The sequence below is a fragment of the Mauremys reevesii genome, linkage group 9 (assembly GCF_016161935.1).
Source record: "Mauremys reevesii isolate NIE-2019 linkage group 9, ASM1616193v1, whole genome shotgun sequence".
Lineage (NCBI taxonomy): Eukaryota > Metazoa > Chordata > Testudines > Geoemydidae > Mauremys > Mauremys reevesii.
This window is the reverse complement of record NC_052631.1, coordinates 2684219-2697302: the sequence shown is the minus strand read 5'-3', so window position 1 is coordinate 2697302 and position 13084 is coordinate 2684219. Positions and strand designations below refer to the sequence as shown.

The following is a 13084-nucleotide window of genomic DNA, read 5'->3' as shown; positions in this document are numbered from 1 at the left end:
TTTATTATGCATAGTGTGGAGGCGTCAAACAAAAAGGAGCAAAACTGTTTCCTGTTCTTATAGGGCATTTTCGCCCACCAAGTGGAGTTTGAACAAAAATTATTGACTTTTCATCTCTACATCAGATTTGCCGTGTGCATTCATCCAGCAAGTGATTGAGAAGTACAAAACTGTTGGATTTTGTGCAGAGAACACCAATGCTAACTTTGGGGGTGCCAGATGTGGGAAAAACAATTTGTGGTGAAAGCTCCAGGCCAACTTAGGAAAAGACATCTTCAGTATCGGGTGTGGTGCACATATTGTGCATAACTGCCTCCAAACTGCAGTCAACTGTTGTCCTTTAGGTGTGGAGAGCTTTGCTGTAAAGGTTTACAAATACTTTCATATCTACATGGTGCGTGTTGAAGAGCTGAAAGACTTCTGTTGATTTGTTGAAATACAATATACCAAATTACTAGAACATGGCAAGACGCGATTCCTCTCGTTGGGACCAGCAATAAACAGGATTTTGTTTATTTTCAATAGACTTAAAGTGTATTTTCTTTCTCAAGATAAATGCTCGACAGTGCTAAAAAAGCTCTTTGATGATCCTGCCACTCAATTGCCATGTTCCAAAACATAACTGAGATGATCGAGAAAAACGATTTGTCAGTGACAGAAGTTGCACTGCAAATATGTTCCCTGCACATTAGCTTATCAGAAAGGCTTGGAGAAAGAGTTGTCACAATAGAAGTGAAGAACCTATTGCACACTCTTTTTTGCGTACTGTAAGTAAACTCCCTGAGCACTGACCATCTCTTACCTGGTGTCCCATGTGTGCCCCACCAGTCTTTTCACCACAGTCTCTTTCCATGGCAGATTGGAGTATTAGGCGTGTCAGTGGATGTCACTTGAGCTACAGCATGCATGTCACATGATGCTCAAATATCTTTCATGTGTGCTGTCACGACACTGAAATGAGCACCAAGTAGACATCTTCTGGAGTGCCTTATGGAGAAGTGTTCCCTGAGTGCACATGATAAAGGACACCTTTAACACTGAAGCTCTCTGTAGTGCATGTTTCCAACACTTCACCTCAGGAAGGGTGTTGTCAGGGTTAGTCAACATCTTTCAGTGTTACTCACAGTGTTGTTGCAGCCATGTTGGTCCCAGGATATGACAGAAAGACAATGGGTGAGTTAATACCATTTATTGGACCAGCTTCTGTTGTTTGAAGAGACAGAGACACGCTTCTGAGCTACACGGACCTGACCTGAGGAAAAGCTCCATGGAGCTCAGGAGCTCGTCTCTGTCTCTTCCACCGACAGAAGCTGGTCCAATAAACAATATTATCTCACCCACCTTGTCTGTCTAATATCTTTCCACACAGCCAGTTCCAAACACGTAATGGTTCTCCAGAGTAGGAGCATCAGTAAATATTATACCGCAGCAGCAGGCATTCCTTGCTGTGCTCCTCCCTCCTCTCCAGCCCTTGAATAACAGTTACATCTGCGTAAGGGGAATGGTGGCTTTTATTATACTTTTGACTCACCACTTTCTTTTACAAGGTAATTTGCAATAAAACCAGGAGCAGATGCAGCTTCCCAATTCAATGGGTGCACTACACTACATCTAGACCAGGGTCCCTGGGAGAGAGTTTCCATCCCAGCCCGGAGCGGGCAGGAGCATACAGACTGGGCACCCCTACCCAGCGGAGGTGGCACAGGCTCCTCCTCCCTCCTGTTGTACTTAGATGGAATAGATGGGCTGAAGGTGCTTTCCAGTCACTGTTCGACATTAACCAGTGTTAAACAAGGTTCGGGGTTTGGCATACAGAGACCTCAGCCTGATTAGTACCATGGCGCAAACACCCAATTAAAAACCCTTTTAACATTTTATTAAAGACACAGAAAAGAAGGGGAAGCCATTCCAGCATTTTAATGGAAGTATTTGGCAAGGCTTTCATTTTAACAGCATCCCTTGTTCCCTCCCCTTTAGCTGGAGAGTTATTAGAAGGAATAACCCCTTGTTTGACCGTCTCTTAGATGGTATCAAAGCTGGTAAGAACTGTCCTTTTCGGGAGACGAGAAGAGGTTAGTTAAGATGGGCTGGAGCTGTCACGGCTGCTGTTAACGTCTGATCACATTTCCTAGGAGGCCAAACAAGACAAACGCACACAAAAGGGGAGAGGAAAGAACAGCAAAGATTAAAAAGTGCAGCTTCTCTCTCTGGTTTTGACGTTCACTTGCAGCCTCCCTGCTGGAAGAACACAGGCCCGGCAGCCGTCTGATCAGCCACCCTGAGACCTGGCAAAGTTCTTCCAGACCCAGGGCACTGCTTTTAGCTGCCTCTTTCTGGTCCCAGGCTTACAGCCGTGTTGCAACATACTCAGTCTTGTCCGGCTAGGCCAGACTCTTCTGAGAGAGAAGGAACAAGGAGAGGGATAGGAAAGAGAAGTAACAGGCTGATGAAGGAAAAGGACCCGCACACAAGCAGGCCAGGTGTGGGACTTGTAGCAAAGTCTCCCACCCAGGTGGCATTTGGGATTCAGCCAGAGCTGGTGGAGGTAGCAGTGTCATCTGGCTCCCTCTCTTTGGGCCAGCGGAGTCAGGACATCTTACAGGAGCTGGATGACAAAGGCCTGAGAGCCCCAGGAGTGAAGCTTGCTCTAGAAGCCAGTTTCTCCCCCCCCCGCCCCAATGTCTTTCTTCAAGGAGCCTAAAAGAGAGTGATGGGTGGAATAGGGCAAGCAGGGGACGGGGCGGGGGTGGGGCATCTGTTTTGCTTGTCTCTAGTCATGGTCTGGGATGAGCCCGTGTTAAAAGACAAGCATGGAGGGGAGAAAAATGAGGGGGGAGTTGCTGGCAAGCAGCTTACGCCCTGCAGCGTGAGGCTTGATCACCCTTGTGATTTGTACCTTCTCCGCTGTCCCTGCAGATGCTCTTCCTAGTCATTAAAATGTTTGATCCGGCTGAAGCACTGCAGGGACAGATGCCAAGCATCGCACAGTCGTAGCAGGCCCAGCAGCCGCAGATCCCCTGGAAGCCCCCAAACAACCTTCCTCTGCTCTAGGAACAGGCGAGGGGCTGAGGCTAATCAGTCTGTCTGAGCAAGTGTAACTTCGGTGCCCCCGCTACACAAACAATCGCAGCAGCCCATTCTCTGTTTCCTCCACCTGATCATTCTCCGGCTGGGACAATATAGAAACCCAGGTCCATTAGCTCCCATGTCATGCAGCTTCCTGGCAGCAGCTGGCAGGACTAGGCAGAAACGTGACTGTTTTCTGAAGGCAGCTGCAATGGACCCAGCCATGCTCTGTTGGCAACTTCTCCACCACACGTTGTTTTGCTTTTTCCAGTACTTGGCCAGCTGGCCCCATTTCATGCTGTCCATCAGCTTGAGAGAAGAGAGGCCACCCACTGTACCGGCATGGGGCTGGGCTCGGAGCAGAGACCTGGGTTTCTGTTCCTAGCTCTGTCACAGACTTTCTGTGCTGAGCCACTTTGAGCTTCAATTTCCCCTGTCTATAAAATGGGGGATGATCTTGGCCTACCACTAAGAGTGTTGTGAAGCCTAATTCAGCCTGAGATGTTGTAAAAGCACAAAGTATTCTCACGGTGGTCTCCTGGCTGCACACCATGACCACCCAGAATATTCTAGCTACAGTACCCCGGCTCCTACCCCTTGTGCTAAAGGAGAGTCTTTGCCAGCTATTCTGAATAGAGGGCCAATGACACACGCTGGAGCAGTTCTAATTCTGAACAGCAGGGGGCTGTGGTACTTAGGAACTAAAGCCCGTTCATTAAAACATCAGTATTGCTGGTGTCAGCCATGCAAGCGATGGGCAGAGGGAGGTCATTTGGCTGGTAACAGAGCTGGATTAGGAGAGCTTGGCAGTATTAGCTACTGCACTGGATGGAGCCCCGGTTGAGTATATTCTGCCCAGCAGAGCAGCTGAAACCACAGGAAAGGGACTAGCTGGTAGAAAGAGATTGTAAAGAATCACCTACCACAGTAGGCTCCTGATCCCTGACTGGGGTCCCTAGGTGCCACAGGTAATGACGTTATATTTCTGTGCAATGTGTTTTTCAAAAGATGCTAGCGCTTTCTCAGGAGGAGTGTCAAGGGCTTATTTAAATTCAGGATCCAATCATCATCATGCACTTAGTTATTTGGCTGGGTATTTAATATTTATTACCTAGAATTGCTTTTTAAATGGAGAACTTAATCATATTAAACACACAGGGCCAAATTTAACCCTGGTGTAAATCCAGAGAGATTCCCAAGGTGTTACCCCTGAGCTGACTTGCTCACACTGTTAAATGGCAATTCTTGCCAACCTGCTAATAAAGTAATAAATCACCTATGAAAACCAGACGAATCGCAAAGGACCTTTCAGTGCATTAAAAGGTCAGACAGGGACACCTCCTAGAACACTGACAAGTATGAGAACTAAGGGGCAAATCTCACAGCCCCAGCTCAAGCAAAGCTCCCATCAAAATCAATGGGGATTTTCCTTTGGAACAGAAGGAGTGAAGTCTGCAGGGTTTGCCCATTACATCCGTCAATAACATAAACAGCAAGAGCTGGAAAATGTTGCAATGATCACTCTGTGGACCTGTACATTTATGTAGTGTGTTTGTGTGCATAGTATGTGTCCATGTCCATACATGGGGAGGAGCTCGAGTTATTTTTGAAGACCCGTTTTATGATTAGCTTCTCCCCTTCGCACAACCTCTGCTGTCCTTGTCTGCTTCATTCCCCTGTTACATCCAGTCGTGTGCCTAGGCCCTATTCCTGCAAGAAGATCTGCAAAGGTCTGCAAAGGTACACACAAAGGGATACACCCGCTCTGAGCAATGGGCAATGTTGGCCCTAGACTGGAAACCTTGGAGTGGGGCTGCCTTTTTTGTTATTTGTTTGCACTGGACCTACCAGCGTGGGGCCCTGATCCCAGACTGGGACCCTTAGGTGCTACCCTAAAACACACAGATAAGAATGTCATTAACCAAACATGTTTTCTTTAAACAGAACTTACCTTCCAACAACTTTGAAAACCTCTGATTTCCAAAGCATTGCAGTGGTGAGATGCAGTCTCTTCTTTCCATCAGCTGATTATCAAGGTGTTACTGGTTGGTTTAATTGTTAATTCTTCTTATTATTATAGTGAAGAACCATAATTACAGAAACTAGAACAGAATCTGTGTTACCATACCACTGGCTGACGGTGTTGTATCCGCCTTCATTGGCTGAGCCACGCTGATAAACACCTACCACAGCTACCAGGTAACGGAGTTGTTCTTTTAGCTCATGTGATAAAGGCCTGTGGCTTGAGTTCTGCAGATCTCGGGTTTCATCCCTGCTAGCAACCAAGCTGGGGCTCATTGCTACAGAGCAGTTTCCATTTTTAAATCATGGGGCGGAACTAAACTGAGGCTAAGATCACTGCTGTGTGTTGGATCTTGTCTGCTATTCAATGGGACACGCAGATGGCTGCAAAGCCAGGCTCTCAAGAGTGAAACTTCAAAATCTGCGATCTCTGCAAAGAGGAATTGAATCAGCATCAAAGGTGAAAGACGTAGTTTTCAGAGTGAAAACACCTATTTCAATACAATTATAGTAACAGCCCTGGATGGATGTGAGGTTGGTTTGGAAGTAATTCCTGTGCCAGTCCATTTACTGATTAAATTATTTTTATACGTCTGGCTGGGCAGAGCCACAATTATCATTATTCAAGAAAGGCACCCGGATTAATCAGAACTGCCACATCAGTCCTCTTCTAATGCTTGTTCCACATTTACCTGAGGGTTTGTGGCTCCTGCCAGGGGGAAGTTTACCCACTGATTTAAAACATAGATGAGTTTCCCAAGCAACATGTTTGCAGCTGTAGGTGAGACAGGGTCAAAATATATGAAATGTACAGGTCATCGACAGCCAGGAGAGACAGTAAGAGGGAACCATTTCAAACCCCTCTCCATGAATGCCCAGAGAAGGTGAATTCACCCCTGTGCAGAGGGCAGCAAAAGGCTAAGGCATCAGAATAGGGCTTGACTGGGACCGGTACGGTACGTAGGACACTTATGCAGGCTGGCTGCACTGGGGTGAAAGATCTTGCTCCAGGCTCTTTGGGATGCCTCCACAGCCCGTGGTTAACTTCCCTCTTTCCATGGTCTTTTAGGTATAAATGCTTCCTTGTTGCAACACCTCTAGGCTCTGAGCACACCTCAAACGGTTGCAATTTGCCCCAGGGTTGCTTTAGTTACGCGTCTGTGACGACTGTTTCCCGACTTTGTGACACATGGTGCGGGGGGATAGCAATACCCACAACAAAGATTTGAGCTTGTTACCCTAAAGGTAAGGTGAAAGCTACGGCTACACAGCAATGAAACCCTGCAGCTGGCCCAGATCCGCTCACTCAGCCTCACCGGGCTGTAAAATTGTGGTGTAGTTTTTCAGCCGAGTTCTGGGACCCCTCAGTGGGCTTCGTCCTGAGCCCGACCACCTACACAGCAATTTTTAGCCCTGCAGCCTAAGCCCCAGGAGCCTGAGTCAGCTGACCAGGTCCAGCTGTGGCTGTGCTGTGGGTCCTTCTATTCCAGTGTAAACGTACCTTTAGTAGCCTGAATGGCTGAGGTCTGGCTTCTTTAACTGCTCTTCTCTTTATGAATACTCCGCCCTAGCCAGCGTGTTATGTTGTTCTCCCCAGTTACAGCCTGGTGTCAGTGAAAGTCAGGCTGCTTTCTAACAGTGCATCTCCACTACAGAATGCGCTGCCTCATGCTGCCGGAATAACCAGACTGCCCTGATATTATTCCACAGAGCTGTGCCAAGAGTGTTCAAAGTCTCAGATCCTGGCCCTCTTCCCACCTGCCACAAAACTAAAAAGCAAAACACAATCACCACTAAGTGCTTTTACAAAGGGACCTTCCTAGCATTGTCTGAAGTAATTGCATTAATTAGCTCATCCCAGTCTGTCGATCTGCCTTGCTGCCGCGTTCTCTATAGAAATAACTGCCAGATCGCTTAACCTTTCCTGCCCTATGGACATTCTTAGATAGGTCTTGATTCATTTTAGCTTGCTGAAACTCCTCCTGTTTGCAGCCACGGTTATAGGAAGACAGCAAAAAGCTATGCGGTGCTGTTCCTGTGTTAAGGAAACTCGCGCCTTGTTGTGACTGTAGCTAAGAAGATCAATGGGCGTCTTCATTTCAAAGTCATTCTTAAAAATGTGGTTGCAAAAACTGGTTGGTGTCTGTGCTCACTTGCCCTTGGCTTTGTGGCGCTCGGTTTTCTTGGGCAGCAACACTGCCTGGATGTTGGGCAGGACCCCACCCTGAGCGATGGTGACTCCCCCAGCAGCTTGCTCAGCTCCTCGTCGTTGTGCACAAGGAATAATGTGGGTTTTCTTGTTGTCCCGGGCGGTGTTACCAGCCAGCTCCAGTATCTCAGCAGTCAGATGCTCCATCTCCATGGCCAGGTACACCGGGGCGCTGGCTCCCACTCGCTCCGCATAGTTCCACACGCCCGACAGGGAACTGCAGCCCAGCCCGAGAAGAGCGAGACTTCGCCTTTGCCTGCACTTTCCGTGGCCAGACATGACGAGGATCCCCTAGCACCTGACTAGTCTCACGGCAGCTGGTGACAAGCTCAATCTTGTTCTCAAAACTCTGACAGTTTAGATGCTAATTTTTGTGTGCCTCTTTAGGCCCTCACTGCTGAGACTTTCTGTTTCTCTCTCATCAGCAAAGCAAACCTGCCTCCCATTTCATTGTATTTACTCATCCTACTGTCAAATTATGTTAATATTGTGTCCACAGTGGTGTTAAACCCCTTGCATCCAAAAACTTTTTCAAGATCTGATGAACTTTTGTCCTTTGCCCAGCGCTACTTTCCTGCGTCAAGATCATTTCTCTTTGAACTGCATGGATACCCCTAACGTTTCAACCTGTGAAGCAGCAGCTGCCTTACACGCAATGAAGCCAGGAGATTGTAATTCTCATAAAGCATCTCCACCAAGTAAATGGTGAGCTCTTTGAGTGTCAAGATCCGGACTCTGCAATGTGTTTTGCTTCCAAGGTTAATTTTTGATAGTGGTCCACAGTTCTGCCAAAACAAGAAACGAAAACTCTGAAATGGTCATTTGCAAGCTACCAGCTTGCAACTTCAGTTCTGGTGTAAGATTGTGTGAAGCCTTGATCTCATCTAAATCAAGAATATCCTCGCCCTGATTTTGTAGGGAATGGATTGCCTCAGCCCTGGCTGTGACCACCTTGTCATGCTTTAGCATTTCCCTATACTGCTAATATGCTCTTTCAACACATCCCAATGACTAGTAGAAGTGGAGAACAGAGGATACAGTCTTTGAAAAATTCCAGGAAATAGACTAAACTTGGGAACAGCCACTGCAGCAGCTTCTCTAACAAGATTCAGTGAGTGGGTAGCCTGTGAGATCATAGAATCATAGAATATCCGGGTTGGAAGGGACCTCAGGAGGTATCTAGTCCCACCCCCTGCTCAAAGCAGGACCAATCCCCAACTAAATCTCCCAGCCAGGGCCTTGTCAAGCCGGGCCTTAAAAACCTCTAAGGATGGAGATTCCACCACCTCCCTAAGTAACCCATTCCAGTGCTTCACAACATAAGACAACATAAGAATGGCCATGCTGGGTCAGACCAATGGTCCATTCAGCCCCGTATCCTGTCTTCCGACAATGGCCAATGCCAGGTGCTTCAGAGGGAATGAACAGAACAGGGCAATGATCCAGTGACCCACCCCCTGGCAGCCACTCCCAGCTTCTGGCAAACAGAGGCTAGGGACACTTCAGAGCATGGTTTTGCATCCCTGCCCATCCTGGCTAATAGCCATTGATAGTTACTGAGTTCCCTGCTGAATTTCATTTCAAAACCCTTTGTAGGCTGCAGCTCCCTTGTCATAGCTTTGTCCTCTGCAGGCACTAAAAGGGGCCCTGGATGGTCCATTTGAGAAACTAAACGGGGCCCCAAATACACCGTTCGGGGCACAACGCATGGCCCTGAACACACAGTTTGGGGCACTACGTTAGGGCCTCACGATGGAAGAAAAGAGCCAGGAGTAAAACAAACAAGGGGGGAGGGGGGTCTCTTTACCAGCCCTTGAGGAGCCAGAGCCCAATTCCACTGGAACTGTTTGAACCCCTCCCCCCTGCACACACCGCTGTTATTTGAAGTCAGCCTGAGGAAGCAGTCACTGAGTTTGCTGTAGTTTTGAATTGTTCCCAACCACTCATTCAATCAGGGCTCATATGGCGCCTGCACTGGACCGTAAAGCTGCTCTCAGCCGGCAGGCACTCCGGAGGGAGGAGCAGCTGTGGTACCATTGCAATTATCCCCTTGGGCAACAAGGAGTCTGCATCTTGAAAGCTCCCTGCAGCAGCTAGGATGGCACTCACTGTGTACGTATGTCCCATACACCTGTAACCTGGCACTGAAATCCTGTCAACATGGGGACCATTGTCAGAGACTGAGAGATTCCAAGCCCTGAAGCGACCATTATGATCATCTGCTCTGACCTCCCGCATCACACAGGCCAGAGAACCTCCCCCAGCGATTCCTGCATTTTCCAGTGGTGAAGCTAGAAAATTCAAACTGGAAATCACCTGCAAATGTTTAGCAATGAGGGGAAATAATGTTGTGACGTTGCCCAGGGATGAGGCAGGTGTTCTGTCACTTGTCTTTAAACTGAGATTGGATGTCTTTCCAATGATAAAGTCTAGCTAAGCCAATGGTAATTGGGTATGGCACAGGAATCACAAAGTGAAATTCTCCGGCTTGCGCTCTGCAGGAGGTCAGACTAGGCGATCACAGTGGTCCCTTCTTGGGTTGGAATCTCTGAATCTCTGAAATTTGACCGGGTGATAGAGTGGGTCGCGCATTTGTGGTTGATTGCTGAAGTGTCTGGTTGTTACACAGGAGACAGCTGGCTGAAATCCAGCTTATTATATTTGTTTGCTTAGATGAAAAATTAAAAATCAATTCTCCTTTTGTTTTGTTTTTTTTACCAAGGATAGTGCAGTGAGGAAGAAGCAGTGCATTAAGAACAGAAGCTTTAACAGCTTTCCAAAGTTGCTGGCATTCCTGTATCTTTTGCAAGTTCAAAAGGCCCCAATATTGGCTTCTTCTCATTTTCCAGCCTGGAGGTCAGTGTGTTTCACTCATGTGAGTAAAGAGAACAGGACTTGCCCTTAGGCTGATAACTACAGTAGTTCCAATTCTCAGATGTGTCTGGGCTAAAGGATTTCATGGCATTTCTTCCTTTACTGGAACATTTTATTTCTGTAGTTCCAACAGACCGGTTTTTAACATTGAGACATATGCGCTGAAGCCACCCTTAGATTTAACAAGTCACGCACTCAGATTCAGAAAGTTAATAACACAATTTTATGGAGAGAAAAGGCCCTTGAAGAGAAGCACTTGAGATGATGCACAGATTGGACATTCTGAAAGATTTTGCAAGTTCATAAAGTCTTATAAATATCAAATGGGCTTTTCAAAAAGCCCGGCTGTGTTTGGAAGGACACCTTCCCAGAGGCTTGGAAAAGTCAGTGTAAATTCTCCACGAATGCATGCTGCAATGCAGTACCCTCTGTGTGTTCTTTGGCAACACGGGTGCCAGCAGTCCAGTTCCCTGAGGACCAGGAACCACATCATGAAACCACCACCGTAGCTGGCACCTTTGGCTCTCTCAGGACAGTGCCAAGACCTGGCTGAATGCTATTCAGTGTGTGTCGTTTGTGGCATCTGACCAGCTTTACAGGTGTCAGCCCGAATCTCTTTCCCTTTTGCACCTTTTGGCCACATCCCCGTCATCTCTACTTCCCTTCCAACCAGGCTGCCCTGGGACAATGATCACCTCCCTTACAGCCTCACCTCAGATCCCAGATACCACCCTCGCCTGTCCTCTCCTCTAGTGCAAATAGCTAAATAGTGGGAATGTCACTAGGGCAGATGGAATCCCCTGGTGCCCTCCCCTGGCTTGAATCAAACATCAAGGCCTCCCTTCTGAGAGTGCTTCCCGCTGTTCCTGGCAAACATTCAGAGCACTCCTGCTTTCTCCACCATCTCCTGCTAGTCCTGGTTTTCTCTTTGTCCTATGGGGATGGGTGGCACCTGGCTAATATCAGACTGGAAACGAGGCATACATTTGTAACAATGCGAGTAATTAACTACGGGAACAATTTACCCAGGGTTGTTATGGATTCAACATCAGTAACAATTTTGAAATCAAGACTGGATGTTTTTCTAAAGATTCTCTAGGAGTTATTTTAGGACAGTTCTGCGGCCTGTGTTATACAGGGGTGCTACCTTGTAGTGGTCCCTTCTGGCTTTCCTGCCATACTCATGCACATCCATGCCCTAGAAGTAACATAGTCAGTGTTCTTGAGCCATGTCTGTTGTAGAGGGCAGCACCTGTAGACAGCACACAACACTCAGCGGGACAGTAGAATTGTCGGCCAAAGAAATGCTGGTAAACCCGCTACTCTTACAAAAATGATCCCGTGGGATCATTAATGTTGGACATACCGTGTAATGGTGTGTAAATAGCCAGAAATTATTCGAGTCCAGAATTATGAACCGGCCATGCCAGAAAGGATGCAGTCAACAAACAAGAGAAGTTGTATACAGTGCACCAGTAGGGTAGCAAGCTCCTGCGTTAGAAGAATCCAGCTCTACCAGGCAATAAGCCAAGTGCCTTTGGATTCCAGTGCAGCGCAGTGTGGTAGCTCTGTCCTTTAGCTGAGGAAGAGTTTTGTTAGTAGTAGGAGAACCGATTGAATTATGTATGGCAGGTGAATTGTACCATGCGTTTAGCTCCTCTTCCTGCTCACAAACACTGATTTTTATGAACTTGTTTGTAATTGTTCATGGTTGACAGTTAGTTGGTGAACAAATTTCAACTTATTTCAAGAACTGTTTTTGTTGAGTATTTGTTATTCATTAACTGTGGGGAGTGTGATTTCCCCCCCCCCCACACAAGTCATATGGCACTAATTCTACTTCCTGGGGGTGGGGTGGGGGAGGGTTGTAAATTTCTTTTAAACAGGAGGATAGCAAACAGTGAATGATGAATAATGGATAGTGAATACTCTTGTTTGTGACCCAATAACCTGGTGCTCATGCAAATACAGATACTTATGCCAAGAACAGGAATTCCCTAGATATTTATTCATGTGAACAAAATCCTGTTCTCAGGGTGAAATTCACTCCTGTGCCAAGAGCCAACACAAGGTCTAGGCAACATTCAAGTTAAACTTAAATTAGGACCCAGGAAGAGTTTAAATGGTGCATGGGCCTTGCACTGGTTATCTGCATGGGAATGGATTTCACTCAGAGAGCTAGAGTTCAGATACTCTTATCGTGCAGAGTAGATAGAGCTTCACTTCAGCCCTGCTTCCATCGATAGAAAGACACTATCCAGCATGAGTGAAGGTCCCAAAATCAATAAGTAGGGGCTCAAAAATGGCTCAGGGTTTGCAAATATTGATCTTGTGCCTCGAATCAATTCAATTCCAACCCTGTAGGCACAGGAGGAGAAGGATCCTGACAGTGGGCTAGATCTGTCCCTGATGTAACTTGAAGTCAGTGGAGTGACACCAAGGATAAATCTGGCCTGTAGCCACTAACCGTGAGTTAGAATCATAGAATATCAGGGTTGGAAGAGACGTCAGGAGGTCATCTAGTCCAATCCCCTGTTCAAAGAAGGACCAGTCCCCAACTAAATCATCCCAGCCAGGGCTTTGTCAAGCCAGGCATTATAAACCTCTAAGGATGGAGATTCTTAAGGCCTGGCTTGACAAAGCCAAGGCTTTGAACAGGAATTCTAAGCAGGACAGAAGCAAAGGGGAGTTTGAAAAGGAGAGGAAAGGACTGAAGGGTTTTGCTAATAAGGTTTGAAGTCTTATAGAGACATCTCTAGTTCAAAGACAGTCCGAGTCAGTGGTACCTGTCAGGTTCCCCAATATCTGTTTAGTGGTTGATATGTCCTGAGTTGGTCATCTGTCATGTTCTCAGAGACAAAATATCATGCTTGTGTAGTATTGTCAGTCAGCACAGAAACCAAAACCCCATAA

At 47.0% G+C, this 13084-nt stretch overlaps 1 pseudogene; it reads right to left on the bottom strand.

The window, feature by feature from the left end:
• Window positions 1–1984: 1984 nt before the first annotated feature.
• LOC120372033 lies at window positions 1985–11366 on the bottom strand (annotated as a pseudogene).
• Window positions 11367–13084: the final 1718 nt, after the last annotated feature.